The sequence below is a fragment of the Rissa tridactyla genome, chromosome 6 (genome assembly GCF_028500815.1).
Source record: "Rissa tridactyla isolate bRisTri1 chromosome 6, bRisTri1.patW.cur.20221130, whole genome shotgun sequence".
NCBI lineage: Eukaryota > Metazoa > Chordata > Aves > Charadriiformes > Laridae > Rissa > Rissa tridactyla.
In genome coordinates this window covers 64,250,372-64,267,260 of record NC_071471.1, presented here as the reverse complement: position 1 = coordinate 64,267,260, position 16,889 = coordinate 64,250,372, and the positions used below count along the sequence as shown (strand labels likewise).

The following is a 16,889-nucleotide window of genomic DNA, read 5'->3' as shown; positions in this document are numbered from 1 at the left end:
GTGGATTGCATTGATTATCTTTGTACCTGTTTTAATGAGGGGAGAATCTGGAACACACCTAATTTAGAGTGTTTGCACAGCTGGGTGCCTTCTGTGTGTACATGTATTATTTTTTTTCATGTGATTTAACCCAAGTTTGCTGTTTTTACCTCTATTTTTTACAGTTCAAAGAGCTTTGGCCACCAAAGCAATTACCTGAAAATTTTAAAGCTAAACATTGATATATTCAGCAAGTTTGGACTTGAGAGGGTCATATTTTACCTTCTAATGAAAAACTGGATTATATGGGATTTTGCTTAATGTTTGAATTTTGCAGCAATAAATTAGATATCAGTTTCAATTACCTATAAATAACATTTTAAGCCTGCTACTGAAGCATTTACTAGTCAAAGATTTTAGAAATGGTTGTGGGGTCTTTCCTTGCAGTAAGAGCGGTCTGTATCATTCATTGTGTTACGAAGAGGTGAAACATGTTCTGAATTGTATTTGAGCAGCGGGGTGTCTGAGGTTTTGGAGCATTATGTTATCACAGGTACATTCAGACTTAGTCTCTGTTTTGTGAAGAGGAGGATCGGTGTTTACTTTTCTGAGGGCTCTGTAAAAGATAATGTGGGATAAATTCAAACTAGGGAAGAAACAGGAATAAGAAGTAGTAATGTTGCGCAAGAGTGAGCAGTTTTTCAACTCTGAACACCCACATTAAGTTTGGTGTTTGTTTTTTTTTTTAAATGCTGTAAATGAAACAAATTAAGTTAATTTAGCTTCATAGATGTTTAGATTGAAGAGAGCAGGACAAATGCCTCAGTAGCCTGCCGTAGTGTGTCAGATGTATCAAGAGAGTTACAGTCATAACCATTATACAGTCTACTGATAATTTTTGTTGACAAAAAGCATTGGCCCAACATAAATAGTATTGGCTACTTAGCAGATTGGAGATTCATTACTTCAGATTTGCAGGATCATTTTTATAATATCAGTGACGAACTGTTGACCTGCTACCAGTATCAATAAACCATACTAGGGATGATTTAAGTAGCTATTTCACCCCAAATCCTTGAAACTGCAGGTTTCAGAATCATTTGAATCAACTATGCCACTCATCTTTTCACAAGAGTACGTGTATTATCATTCAGCTTATAATTGTTGCTTGTTTTCTAAGACACATTTTGAAATTGGGCAGCTGGTTTTCTTGAAGCGTACATAAAATACATGTAGCCTTTTTAGCTGTGTGTTCAATTTTGGTCCTTTGGTACGTTTCTGCTCCCCACCCAGCTGATGCTGAGTTGGCTGGGCTCCCCGTTTTACATGGGGCTGCACCGTAGGAGTACTCTTTAAATACAATTTGGCATCCTACACCATGAAAGGTGTCATATACCTGTAAGAAAATTAAAACAAGCCTGTCCTTTTTATAAAAAATGTCAGGGAGAAAACCTTCTAGAATTATGGGAAAAGACAATAAATGGTTGAAAATGTCCAAGACTTGTGTTTAAATGGCTTCATTTCCCCCTCCCCACCAAGTTTAATGTGTTATTTACAAAGGCTATTAATATTGGTGTCGGATATATTTTTTTTCCTGTTCACACAGATAATGGGCTAAAATAACTAAATGCCGTCTTTAATTTTGTTGTACAATTACTGATATTTCACATCTCATGGCTGCAGAGTGTGAAAGGATAGGACCTGTTTAGTATTTTGCTTCTGTACCTTATTACTTTCAAATAATTTCTCCAACAAACTTGGTGGGTTTTTTTCTTATGTCTTTTGTTTGTCCCTTGCTGCTTTTTTTTTTTTTTTTTCCTTCCCCCTGCTTTAGTCAGAAGGTCAGGAGTTATTGCTAGTTTGAAGCTGCTACAGATATCACCGGCTGGAGTGATACGCTTGCAAAACGCAGGCCAGTACAGTACAGCTGGTACCTTCCCTTCCAGCCGCTGCCTGAACTGCTGTTTGAACAAGCTGAAAATGTGTTCAGTCCAGCGTCAGTTCATAAACATGTTAACTAGGCACTGGAGGGGCTGGTTTCAACTAGGAAAAATGCAATTCCAATTCACTGAAGTGCAAAATGGTTAGTAACAGTTTTTAGCAAATTAGCACGCTTCATTATGCTCATATTGTAGGATGATTTCAGTGTCTGCCTGGTCAGTTCATACACAAAAAAAATCCTGAGGCCAGGGTGTTTTCTGCTGACACCAAATGGCACTTCCTAAATTGTGTTTGACTGATACCACATTTTCATGACTCTGACTGTGTACTTATCTATTTTCAATTACCAGCCCTTATTATCTAGTAAGTCACCTAAATTATTGTCACTGCGTTGCATCCAAGGGCAACTTCCTCTCTTTATATGCTGTAACAGAAGAAAGTTTACATACGCATATGCATGTCTTCTTATTAATTCTCTTCTGCAATTTAAAGTCTATATTGAATAATCTGCATTCTTAGTGCTTCTATGTTGTGGTGGATGTATGAATCATGAGCCTGCTAGCCACATTGGTGGATGGTGTAAGTGTCCTAGCTTCATTTTTACCTCCATTAGTTCACATAAGCTGAGGATTTAGCCGTGGTTCTTGATTTCTTGAGCAGTTGATAAGAAGATGGTCCTAGCATTCACCTACTAGGCTGTGAAAGCATATTGGGAATCATCTTTGTATGTGGTGAAATCTTGGAGTGGATCATACATGGGCAAACCTATGGAAGTGGATTAGTATCTATTCATGTCAAACTTCTCCATGCTTGGAAGGATAAGAGGAGAAAACAGGAAGGGCTGAAGATTTTTTGGATTAAGGTACCAGTTACGGAGGCTTTATGATTTCTGTTCTTCATGTCCAGATTCTGTTGAAGGGCAGGTGCTGGCACCTACTGGGTACCAAGTTGCAGTAAGCTAGATGGTGTTCCCATGTTCTCACAACTGTCTCTGTGGGTATTCGGTTGGTGCTGGCTTTCCCTGTTTGCAACACAGAAAATGTAGTGCACCAAAATGTTAACAACGTTTCTCATATGATTTGGCCTATGGTCTAGTTCAGTCTTGCAGAGAGATTTAGTTCCTGGTTACTTTTTTTTCATACTTTTGGTGAAGCATGATACTGATACCCCTCAAGGTTATGACCAAGAGGACTATTTTTATGTTTGCAGTAGCTCCAGTCTTGTCTTCTCTTCCATTTGCATATCCCAAGAGCAGTGAGTCTCCAAATCAGCTTTTAGTCTAACTTTTTCATTTGATATAACTGCTTTAGATGGGATGACGCTTGAAAAGCATGCAAAATGTTACCTGTGTGTTAATTTAAAGGTGTTCTCTATCTGGAAGACTCTCTCCCCAGTGCTCTGTGTATTTGCAGTCAACATTTATTCCCAGTGTGAATCAAGAAAACATTGAATAATGGGATTTGTGTCCTGACGCTGTCTCAATGTCATGGTTGTTAATGAAACATAGTCTTGATCTGAACTCATGACTTTGGAACTTTTAACCCCAGGTGACCTGGGAAAGTCTCCAAGTTTGTTGCTTTTGGGGCACATTATGAGATTATACAATCATACTTCGGCAGGGGGGGATGACTTTATTTCTTGTTGCTTCAGTTTACTTAGTTTTAAATTTATTTCTGCTTGACAGTTTGCTTCTGGGGCTGGAAATTTTGGGTTTTGTTTTGATTAAGTCAATGTGCTACCTTCTACAAGTCATAGAAAAGGCATTTTGTAAATATGCATAGTAGTAGTTGTTAAAAAAATACTCTTGTAGTTAAAGTACTAAACTATAGAACGGTTCTGTGTTAGAGACTCTTAAGGTGACCTCGGGGAAGTAATTTGATCTCTCCTTGTGTTAATCTGTAAAATGAGGATAAGAACATTCCTCTTGTCTGCCTTGGTTATTTGAATTAGAGGTCTTTGGAGCAGAGAGTTTCTTTTACTTTGTTTCCCTGCTATGACAAGGAAATCTTAGCCTTAGGATTTAACTACTTCCCCTTGTACAAAAAAAAGAGTCCAGTGGTATTTGAATACCTTATAAACATCTTATTACTTTTTAATACAAAACTGTAAAGGAATTATGTTTTTATTGGCAAATTTATGGTGTTGCTTGTTCTGTACTGTCTCCTTCTAAATTTATTTTTAATATTAGGTTTCAAATTGCAGTTCTGGTGTGCAGCATTGATAGTGAGAGAAACAAAAATAACCAAGGAGATGCCAGCTCAGGCACTGCATGTTTGCTGGAGATTTTTTTTTTAAAATAGCACTTAGTTCACACGAGGGTACGAATATTCAAATCCAAAGAGTCAGGCGAGCACAGTGTGCAGTCTTGCCGTGCCTGGTGGCTTCCCGTGTTTCCCAGTAGTGAAATTCCATACATTCTTTGCATCCCAGTTGCATGTACGAGCCAGCTCTCTGAAGATACAATGGCAGCTATTTTATATTGAGAAACGAGAGAACTTGTGCTGTTGATCTCACTGGAAGGGAGGGCTTAGTGGTTTTAGTCATTAAATTAGAGACTACAGAGTTCATGGGTTCAGGCAGCGGTAGAGGTAGTTAAGCTCTTCCTCCATCTGAAGCAGTCAGTGTTGTGGGCCAAACCCCCTAGTTTTGAGTAGGGGAGTTTCAATCAATTTAATCTATTGGCAATTAACAGACTTTTAATTACTGATTCTGGTGTTGAAAATAAAAGCAAGCAAACACACGCTTGGAGAAACACACCTCAGCTTCCCTCTGGACACTTCTCCTTCCCCTTTCTGGTCTCCAGTCCCCATGGCACACATTGTACTCGGGACCTTTGGTGAGGCGAGTGTGGCGCAGGAGGCTGGGGTGGATGCGCTGTCGTTCCTTTCATTTTGTTGGTCCTTTTTTCTTACTCAGCTATTTCACCATGGGTTCCTCTGTTCGCCCCAGTCCTTTTGGAGTCGTACCTCCTCTTGAGTCTCCTCTCTGTCCCTGCTTGGGGCAGCTGGTCTACCCCAGGATTTCTCCTGCCCTGCTGGCTCTCCTGCCCTGGCATCATTTTTGTTTCTCTCTTACCCCTGCTTTGGTGTCTCTCCTGCACTGGCATTGTCTCCTGTTTTTCAGCATCCCTGGTGCTCTGGCATCTCTCTTGCATCTCCTACCCAGTGTCCTTTCAATTTTTACTGCCCTTTTCTATGTATATGTTTTTGCGGAGGTGCTATATGCTCCTCTGGTTCTGTTTTGATGTGCAATGGGTCCGTTTTGTCCATTGCTGAGCTGGTTGGAACCAACTGTGACCAGCATAGTGCAGTCCATGACCACCTCCTACACATCACCACTGCAGCACCCTTGCTACCAAAGCCCTGCTGGTTATGTTGAATACAAGTGAGTAGACTACAGATTATACTGTTGGTTTTCTTGGAAAAGAATTCAAAAGGCAAGGCTTTTAAAGATAGAGCCTTGGCATAGTGAAATTGTGCATGTTTGAAATAAATTAAGCTAGGGCAATGAAATATTTTTCCAGAGGGGAAGGTGGGAAGCTTGGTAGGAAAGAACTTGCAAGTTAGGATGGTAATTTGGCCTGCCACTGTAGGAGAGTCTGTTCTTTTTGTGGAAAAATTAATGCATACCAGGGGAAAATACCAAGTTCCACTAATCAAAATGTGCTTTGCCCTTTGGGTGGGAGAAACCAGAGAACAGGATTTCGTTGTTTCTGAGGGCAATCCATAACTAATTTTAAAAGGATTATTTATAACAAAGTTGGTTTTCCACCTAGAGAACAGTCAGTATCCCCAAAAGGATGATTAATCCTTGCCTTCGTTGAGCCTGGATAGCTTTCAGGCTCACTAGGGATCTGGCTGAAGAGAACACTCAGGCGTTGTCTTAAGCCTATTCTGTTCAGCAGAGTATCTCGTTGACTCTAATTGAATCACTGGGATTTAAAGCTAAGTAAGTGCTTCAGCGTTGTCTCAAAGTTGGGCTCCATTCTTGGAGGCTTTGTGATATTTTTGAGCAAAGTCATGTATATTATTAATGGTGGCCATTTTGCGTGGTATGTTAGCTGCATTGTTGTGTAAGAGACAACAATGAGAGAAATAATGCTGGCTTTTATATGGGCTTATAATGAGGTGCCGTAAGCCCAGAAATGATAGGTGCCTTGTGTAGGTCAATAGCGTATGTTACCTGTTACTATGTTCCATATAGACAGGAAAATAGGAGCAGGAAAGCTGAGGAATCTCCTCAAAGCTACAAAGTGAGGAGCGAGTGCTAAAGTAAGGTTCAAACCAAGTAACACCAGCTGTTCAGAAGTGAAGTGTTTTTGCGTTTATGCTACATGAGAGCCTAATAGGCAAGGGTCTATGAACAGCCTCAACGGGATAGCTCTCTAATTCCCAGTGCTGTCAGCACCAGTTCCATAGCCTAGATGTTAGTATAATCTATGTGGCAGTATTGTAGAACTTTGTATTAGTTAAGGTACAGAAGCAGAATCTTAAAATTATGTCAAATTATAATTGAATTAAAGAAGTGATACAAATATAAATGCAGCCTTGCAGAACAGTGAGTAATCTTTTATTACTCTGGGTCAAGCAAAATTCAATAAATGTCTTGTTTGTTCAAAGAAGCAGTTGTATTTGTATTTTTTTTTCTCCAAAGGCACCTCAGAACAGGATTTGATGGCTTTGAGAGCATCTACTGGCTATCCAGCACTTGAAGTGCCAGCCAGAGAAGAGGCTGTATTCAGGAGTACTGTATCGGTCGTTAGTGCTTTCTCTGTGATAGTCCATACCATGTAGTGTTAAAAGTTGATAGAGTTTCAGAGCACACCATTATTTATTGTTGAAATAATATACCTCGAGGAATTTACTTCTACACTGCAAATGTTTGTAAGGTCAGGGTGGCAAGATGGGCACACCAGGGCACCCAGGGCAGGGCCTCTGAAATAAATGTCTGCTTTACCAGCACCGTACCTGCGACGTGAAGAGTTATGTTCCTCGTGAATGTGGCTGTCTAGTTTTAGTTTGAGGCTGTGTAGCTCAGTCTTTAGAAATGCCAGAAGTGAGGGCGGTACTAAATGACGGGCATTTACAAGATCCTTGATTGAAGGAGAGATTGTAAGTGTGGGGGACAGAGCTTCCATGGTTTAAAAATGATGGCTGAGGACAGGTCTCTGCAAGGGTCTTGTACGAAACCCTTGGTGAGATCGCTGGTGGTAACTGAGGGGAGATTTTACTACAGATTCTGTTTTGAAAGATCCTTGTAACAGGCCTATTTCTGTGTGGGCTTCCCCTTATCTTTCATACACACATCAGACTGCAGCAGTGATGTGTCATTATGAAGATGCCAAAAGGCATCTGGGAGACCACTGTCTTAAACAGGTCAGTAGTCCTCCTCAGATAATCTCAGGGTAAACAGCAGGAGAACTGGTTTTTAAAATTAGCATTTTTGTATTGACTTACCTCGAAAGGGAATTCAGTTCCTTTTGCTGTATGGAGTACTTTTGGCAGCCTCGAAAAAGGGAGCATAGGGGAACTCTGACTAGAGTTTGTTGCTGCTGACTAAAATCCCCACGTGGGTTGCTGTTAAGGTAGCTAAAAGGCCTGTTTGACATTGAGTGCTATTACGGGTAACCGCCACTCACCAGTAAGCCAGAATTTCCATGCTGTCTGGAAAAAGCAGTTGCTCTTTCTGCTAACTTCAGCAACTGCCTTCCGTGCAGCCTTGAGGACCCTTCAGGATTTGCAGTGAATAATTTGACGCTTCTGTTTATTCATTGTTTTGAGTAAGATTTTGATATGGACATCAAGTGATGCGTATGAGATGGTTGCTCAGGTTACTCTTAGCAGCTCTTGAATTTCTAATTACTCTATTATTGTCCTATGTAATAAAAAAATCCACCCAAAACACTCTTTTGAAATAGTGACTGGATCTTCTTGTGTACGACGGTTGTCTTGGAGGCATAACTTAAAATTATTTTGCCCTTACAAGGCTGATCAACAGTTGCTACATGTTACAGACTCGCAGAGGTTCGGCGTGAGAAACATACGCTAAGCACGATCCTCCAGTCCTTCAGTAAGGAGTTTTGAAGGGTGAATTGATTATCTTGAAATACTGTCCCTTAGTAAGTCGCTCTGTAAGTAAATGCAGAGAACTTTTGCAGGTGTGATGAAGATCAATAAGGGCATTCTCAGAACACTAGATAAGACAGTCTGGCTTCACTATCTTTTTATCATCCAATTTGTATCGTGATCCATTTTGTGAAAAATTACTATGTGCTAATGTAGAAATATGGCAGACTATATTCACTTTATGCTTCTTCCCTTTCGTTTGCTAACCACTAATCAGTAATCCATCTGTTAACAATCATGTTGAGTAATGCAGTTTTGGATGCAAAGACTGGCTTAGCTTAGTCAACATTTGTTTCCACATCATCTGTTTCACAGCACATCTTAGCTTGCTGCATGCTTCATTGTAAGATTAGTGCCTTTTCATTTCTGAAAATAGTTTTAAAACTGCCAGTTGCTTTCCCTGTTTGAGCTTAAAACAACTTCTGATCCTACTCAATTAACAAGCTGTACATGACTCTTCTTTGAAAGGATTATAATTTTTCTTAAACAGTAATTGTCATATAAGATCTGTCACTAACAAATATAAATGGAATAATTTTGTCAAGTTATTTTGTTTCTGGAGTATAGATGCTATAGAATGTGCTCTTGTTCACCTACCAAGTGAGCAAAGGCAAACGTGTGGACAGACATGGTGGAAGCTGAGCAAATGAAGGATAGTACTGCTGCTGTTTTAGAGAATGACAAGGAAGGGACCTTAAAGATCATCTAGTTCCAACCCCCCTGCCCTGGGCAGGGACACCTCCCACTAGACCAGGCTGCTCAAAGCCCCATCCAGCCTGGCCTTGAACACAGCATCCAGAGCTTCCCTGGGCAACCTATCCCAGTGCCTCACCACCCACACAGTAAAGAATTTTTTCCTGATATCCAATGTAAATCTACCCTCTTTCAGTTTGAAACTGTGATCCCTTGTCCTATCATTACACTCCCTGATAGAGTCCCTCCCCATCCTTCCTGTAAGCCCCCTTTAGGTACTGGAAGGGGCTATAAGGTCTCCCTGGAGCCTTCTCTTCTCCAGGCTGAACAACCCCGACTCTCTCAGCCTGTCCTCACAGCAGAGGTGCTCCAGCCCTCTGATCATCTTTGTGGCCCTCCGCTGGATCCGTTCCAACAGGTCCATGTCCTTCTTGTGCTGAGGACCCCAGAGCTGGATGCAATACTCCAAGTGGGGTCTCACCAGAGCAGAGTAGAGGGGCAGAATCACCTCCCTTGACCTGCTGGCCACACTTCTTTTGATGCAGCCCAGGATGCGGTTGGCTTTCTGGGCTGCAAGTGCACATTGCCTGCTCATGTTGAGCTTCTCGTCCACCAGCACCCCCAAGTCCTTCTCCTCAGGGCTGCGCTCAAGCCGTTCTCCACCCAACCTGTATTTGTGCCTGCCATGACCCAGGTGCAGGACCTTGCACTTGGCCTGGTTGAACTTCATGAGGTTTGCATTGGCGCACCTCTCAAGCCTGTCACGGTCCCTCTGGATGACAGTCTGTGATGTAATCCTCAGTGCGTCCTGATAAAGTTATAACCCTTGAGTAAATGCAACCAAATTTTCTTAATCTCTCAATCACTATCCAAAGCATGGCAAACTGGATCCATCAAGCACATTTATTTTAATCATGGATCAATCACAGGTTTATTCTAGCATATAGACCTTTTATATATGTTGTAGAAGGTGATCACTTTTCAGATATAATCAAGCAGGTGCTGGTGTTAAATATTTCCCTTAATACTGTACCGTTCATATGCATAAATCTTTACAGGGCTCAGGCCTTAGGCCCTGATCTTGCAGGCTGTTCTGTGGGGAATTAATTGCAGCATCAAAGTTCTAGATAACGGAAGAGGGTTGGGGGGAGGATAGGAAACAGCAGGCAAAATACAAAGAAAATAATCGTGTTTGTAGTTATATTCTAAAACTATGAAACAAATGGGATTTTTTTTTCCCTGCTATGTTTTGAAGCTCATTATTTCCCAGCCTTTTTACGCATTTGTATGTGTGTGGCACAAAGCTTTTTATTTGTAAATAGCATAGGAGTCTTCCCACTTTGATTTCAAGTTACAGTTTTTAGTGTTTTGGGTTATTACCTGGCACTTACCTTTATAATTTTTTTATTTCATTCTATAGTTGCATCAGCTCTAACTGAAAAATTGATTTCTGCTATTGAAATCTTTCCATCCTATTTTCATGCAAATTAACTTTTATATCTTTACTTACAACGTTTTCTATGAACTATCCTAACCTGTCATCCTAGCTTAATTAGTTAAACTTTTTAAGTCTTTATCACTTATTTTTCCTGTTAAAGAATCTATTTCTCAAGGTAGCAATGCACCCCATTTCTAGGCTAGACACGTGCCTTGTCCTCTGTTGTTCAGTGTTTTGTGAAAATCTTGCAGTTTCTACAGTACCTGCCAAGGGGTGTGTAGTGTGGAGTGGAGAGAAGTGATACAAATCTGTTCGTTACTGTCTTGTAGTCAGCCCCATGTCTGGCCATGAGATGCTATTTTGAAGGTGAATACCTCTGCTGTACTTTGTTTATTCTAGCTGAAGAACTGGGGCTGAGAAGCATATGTTATGGAGATAATTGATTAGGATACATAAGAAAAGTATTGTTTTTTCTTAGGCGTTTCCCTTGTTAAGAAGTAGAGCGTAAGAGAGAGACAGAGGCCTGGGGGATTAGTAGTACTTCTTTCTGGATCTAAACCAGAGCAGGCATGGGTTATGCTATCCATCTTCCCAGGACTTTCTCACATAATCCAGCCTTCTTCCTTGCGCTGCAATACTTGCTAAACTCTAACTTCCATCCCACCAACACGCCGAAAAAAGGAGTGAGAGTTAACATGGGGGAGAGCTGCTGGTGTGCTGTCGGTATGAATTTGTTGGCCAGCTGGTATGCTCTGACATGTATATATATATGTATGTGCCCTGTAACACTGTGATTAGGGCACTAGCTTTTACAGTGCCAAAAGACATACTGTCCTGCTGTGTTCTGATTGCTACTGTGGTCCTCTTTGCATGTGCAGCCTGTTTTCAGCGGCAGGCTAATTGTAAGGGGAAAATAACAATACTTTTATGGACAATATCAGAAAACATTTAAAAATTATGGCAAATAACTATAAGTTTAGGAATTTTTTTTCTGGCTTTTTTAAAAATAGCTACTCTGGTTATAAGTAGACAGCAAAATTAGTCTTAAGACAAATTGGCACACTGTAGGAGTAATACAGATAAATTTACAGGGTGAGAAAGTTTTATAATGAGTCTTCAGATAGGATTTGAATGGCAATAGTATGAGCAAGCTACAGTCTAGGATTTTGGCTTTTTCATACATGTATGGGCATGCAGCTCACTATTATCTCTTTATGGGAGTGCCTCCTTCCGCGATATCGTGGAATTCCCAAAGATCCCTGTCTGGTACCTGTGGCTAGTGATTGCAGCAACTTCTTTATCTGTCCTTGACAGCTGGGAGATTTGATTTCACTCTCAGTCACTGTTCTGTCACCTTAGCTGATACGATTCTTACAGATTTAAGATTCAAGAACTGAGTCTGCAGATAAGCAAAATGACACTGCCTTTTTCATCCCATCTTTTTAATAGATGTGTCAGTAACTCCTCAAGACTCCACTTTCTGAAAGAGGAATTCCTCAGAGAATGTACAGGCTACAGACAGGCAGGCTTTACAAACCAGAGGTTACAGACATTCACCTCTGCGAGAAACACAAAGGACAGGAGAGAATTACTACTTCTCCTCTCTCTTTACAAAGAGAGCACGGAGAAGAAGTGATAAGCCAGATCTGGTTCTTGAACTTTGTTTGCTGGTGTCTCTCTGGCCTTTCATCCCAGAACAGCTTTTTTTTCGCAGCTCGTCGTGCTGTGCATGATGCCTACCTGCCTACCTCTGTCCTCTCCCAGGCAAGCGGCTGCCCAGCTGCAGTAGCAGTACAGACGCTTGACAGCGCTTGACTGAGGGAATTTTTATTTTGAAACATTCAAGTTTTGAACTTCAAATCCTTTATATTAATTTAATTAATGATGATGTCCGCCAAAGCTGTATCAGGTATTAGAGAGAGATGTCAGAGAGCACTGGTGCCTGTAGGAAGATTTGGTTGCGTTTACTGCCTTGGCAATCTCTGGCACAGCCATCTTATCTTCATTCCTGAAAGCAGAAAGGAATGAGGAAATTTCAAACAGGCTACCAAAACACTATGCAGTAGTTTCACACCATTAAATCTTTGCTTTATTTTTCCTTCTTAATAGTTCAGTCTTCAGCCAAGAAAACACAGCAGCCAATTGAAAGTTAGCATTTCAGAGCGTGCCATCTGTATTAGGCCACTCTTAAGATAAAAAGGACACGGCTGTCAAATCCAGAGTCCCCTTGCCTGTGCTGCTATGGGCACAGCATGGTCTCGGTGCTGTGCAAAAGAGCCCAGAGGTTGTGGAGCTGTAAGTCATAAAATTGTATATCCTAGTGCGAGCTTTGAAGTTACACCTGCTACAACATGGTTAGAGTTGACTGAGCATAACTCCAAGTTTATTTGAGAAGGTACGCATGCAAACGTGAGAACGACAAGCATTCACTTTTAAAAGAACAATGGCCTACATCTTCCTCCTGTTTAAATTTAGAGGAAACTGCTTTTTACTTCAGTTTAGAGCAGAACTGAACCCAGCATATTCTGCTGTGACCTCTGCTTTGCAGCGTACGTGTAACAAGGCGTTTCCCAGAAGCTTCTTTCTGACTTCCAATAAAAAGCTGAAGTATTCTGTGGCTTGCAGCAGAGACATGGAGTCTTGCCAGCAGGAATCTGCAGCTAAGAACCACTTAGCTTGAGCCTTTGGTTTCCTAACGGTTCGGTGTTCAGGGAGAGAATCATCAATAAGGGAGGCTGCAGTATTTGTTTTCTGTGTGTTCTTTTATTCAACAACCGTTACTCTTCAGGTAGTTGCTGGAGTTTCCTTTTCAGAAGGGTGTGGTATGAGTACCGAGGTCCTTTTTCTGGATGATGCAGCAAAACATGTAATTGCTGTTAAAACTTTGTACAATGATCTCCTTTCTGTAAAGAAGCACTGACAAGACAGTTTTAAACTTTGCCCTGCAAATTACTTGCTTCATTTTGCTCAGAAAGTGCATTCGGTTTCTCATATGAACATTGGGTTGTTATTGGTCTTTTCTATCTCTTTCTTTTTAATTGTTTCTTTTTCTTTGCAGATCTGGGATTATTTTGAGATGTTTTGGTAAAATGCATAAGTGAGTACTCTCAGGCTGGTAGAGTTGCTTTGAATTTACATCAGTGTAGTGCAGTTGATAAATGTAATGAAATCAACATTGCATGAGTCACAAGGGAACGTAAGGAATGACAAAAATCCTGGTGATATGTGCGTGGAGTGATGTTAGCAAAATCGATACTCCAGTGACAAAGACTGTCTTCCTCATAGAAGAAGGTGCTATTGATTTTTATTTTTTCCCTTTTCTTTTCCCCCCGAGTTAAACAATGTAATCTAGACTTCCCAGGTGTTCCAGTCAGTGTACGTGTTACTCTGGGTAAATTGGATATTTAATGGGACATTGATTTGTCTTATTGGAAACCTAAATGAGTTTAAGGAAGCATTAATTATTCATTTAAGCTGGTTTGTAAGCAAGAGTGGAAGTCTCAACCTAGTTTGTCTTGAAAAGTTCTTCTGTGTATATCTCATGTTATACACCTTTACATATTTTGTGTATGTTCATTAATAAAAATAAAATAAAAAAAAAGTCTCCAGGCAGTGCCCAGCAGCATTGGAAGTTAAAACTGTTACAGAGCAACCTGAAACTTTTGAAAAGTTTTATTGATGATCTCTTGCAATTGGTCTCTGTAAAATTGTAAACTTAGACTTCTACAGGTACTGTAGCTTCCGTAGTTAATCTTGGAGAGTGCTGAAGGAACAAAAATAAGACTAAATATTCAAGGAAATTGTTGCACCTGTTTGATCTGTATCCCTGCTTCCAGCATCCCTTTATTTAAGTGTAGACACTGCACAAGTTTAACTAGAGCCGGTTTAAAAAACCAGTTCACTCAGTAGCCTAGGTACTCTTGATGGGATGACATTTATTTGAAACTAGATCCATTGTGTTAGTGGGCGTTTACACCTTGCTGATGTGAGCTAGACCGATTGATACACTGTGTTCAGTCTTACACAAAAGGATGCGTGCACCTTGTTATACTGGTTGGGCTAAACGGATATAAAATCACATCTTGACTTAATCTGACATGATTTGTATGTAGACAAGTCTCAGTTCCCATCAGTATACTGGCACTGGTAAATACTTGACTTGTGTTTATATTACACTACCCCTGCAGTAAGTGTGAACTTTATGATACGAAGACGATTATGAGCCCCAGTACTGAACCAAGAACATGTTGCACTGGTGGCATCTCTCAGAAAGCTGTTAATTTATGTTCTTCTAATTTGGAAGATAGTCATAGTGTTAATATATTTGGATTGGAAACTTCATTAAAGGCAACGCAGCTCCTCAAGTTAGTGTTTGTCTTCTGACGCACTTCCCAATGAATGCTGCTTCCAGAAGTGTGGCGGATGTGGCATATGTGATCGTCAGGACTGTCTTAGGTGCTTATGTGACTCTCCATCCCAGTGCCTGGGAACCTGGTCATCTGTATTTATTCTCACAGTAGGGTGAGACTGACAGCGCTGGTACACCTGGTGTACAGTCAGGGACATTCAAAGCACGGAGAAACTAAAACATTCAGATAACCTCATTTTCAGCTGGTAGGTTACAAGCTCAGAGACTTGTCTGAGCTTCACTGTCTGACTTCAGTCCTTTAGAGTTAAGGGCATGCCATCCAAAGAGCCCAGATATCTGTTGCAGAGCAGGGGTTGGAACCTGGGTTATCCAGATCCTACATTAATGTCCTGTCACCGATTATACTGGCTGGAGTCTGGTTTTGTCTTAGTCGTGATACAGAGTTGCCTTATTGCAGCATTGCTGCTGGCACATGGTACCTGACAATATACCCTCTAGCGTGCGGTTGGTGTGGGGAGGGTTGGTGCAGGCAGAGCCGGAAATATTTGCTTTGTCAAGATGTGAAATGCCCGTACAGGGATGAGCCTGGCTCCTAGCTCAGGGTTTTCAGATGCAAAGCAGCTCACAACTTAACAAGTCCAGTAAGCTGGCTGGGCTTCAGTCGGAAACATTTAAATAAGCTGCTTGTAAAGGTATTCCTCTTTCTTTTTCTTTAGTTCCCTGTTCCGTCCTCACTGGTGACTATAAAGGGTCACCATCTGCTGCTGGGAAGCCTCGTGTGTATTGCATGTATCAAAAGGAAAAAGCTCGCAAGCAATTCCTTGCAGTAGAACAAAAATCGATTACTCAGTCTTGACCTGCAATGCCAAATTGAGGCCAGTAAGACAAGCACCATAATTAGCTGCACTTAAGAGATCAGTCTTGGAAATAGCAACTAGCAGTATTTGTATTCATTTAAATGGCTATAAAGGCAGAACTGGAAAAAAAGGTCCATCATTGGACGAGTGTTAAAAACGTTTATTTGCTCTCTTGTAAAGAGCAAAAACTTGTCTTTCAGATCAACACCAGAAGATCAGGATGCTGGCATATGTTAGGGCGCCCTCCACATGTGGGTTTGAGAGAGAGGAATATTGCAGGTACAGATTTCAAACTGCAGCATTTAAAATCTAGGGAGCATTTGCCCAAATCCTTGATCCAGTTCCTCATTTGAGCAATTTAAAAATTCTGTTACCTTTTCTTCAGTTGGCATCAGGCCTGTCTCAGGCTGTCTGGATCTAAGAGGAAATTTTCCTCATAATAATTTAAGTTGCTAGCACTTGTCTCTATTTTTGTCTCTTATTTTCTTTCTTTCTTTCTTTCCCATTGCATAAACTATGTGTTTCCTTGGTTACAAGTTAATAGTTAATACTCTTGTTTGGAAGAATTATAACTTCCACTCCAGAAATAGTATTGCATTGCAGACTATTAGGTGAGGTTCACAAAAGGCAAGGCGTTTACTGGGCCCTTACTTCAATGGAGCTACTAATTGAAATACTGGTTTGCACTGACAGCTGCATTCTGTTTACCAGTATGGGCTGAATAACTGCTTAAGGGAAATAGTTGAAATGAGGCTACCAGAGCAGGAGGTATTAAAAGCTTTGGGCTTGAGTAGTATTCATCCACCACCTTTGAAGATTTGAGGGGTGGGGGGTGAAGAACAAAATAGCAGCTGTCATATTAGTTTGGCTAGACTTACAGCAGAAATTATTGCTTGAAATATTTGTCATCCTCTGTTCTTGATGCTGTTACTCATAATACTGTAATCACGTATTAGGCTTTTTTATTATCAATCTTGTATTTATATAATGCAGAATGATAGCAGCATTTCTTCACTGAGGCATTTATAAAGGAGAGTAATGTAGAAGGACTTCGTGAAGCCGTGGGACTTTTTCCCTAGAAATTCATTGAGGGGGAGGTGCAGTAAATATGAGCAAGGTATCTGTTATGTTGCTGCATAAGCAGTGACCTGAAAAAAAGCATAATCCTGTCTGGGGAGATGTTAGGACTTGATCAGGAAAGGAAAAAGAGAGATCCAGAAAACACCGACATAAAATAATGATGATTCCCAGTGACAGTGAGAACGATGTAGGTGTATCAGCAGTCAGTCCTTTGCTGATAGTCCTGTCCAGGAAAAGCAGGACAGGAATGGTATAGAGACAGAGGCGTGGGTAGAGAGGTATGTTTTCTCAGAAACGTTCTGATGAGCATCACTGGTTTTAGAACAATATTACAAGGAGGATAACTTTCCCCTGCTAGAATGGGATGTGGGAGGGAGATTTGAAGGAACATCGTTTTCTTTGGGAAC

The 16,889-nt window shown here is 40.8% G+C and overlaps 1 protein-coding gene across 23 annotated transcripts in view; it reads left to right on the top strand.

Annotated features, from left to right (window-relative positions):
- Window positions 1-16,889, top strand: part of ABLIM1 (actin binding LIM protein 1) — a 225,983-nt gene that overhangs the window by 95,152 nt on the left and 113,942 nt on the right. The window lies entirely within an intron of this gene.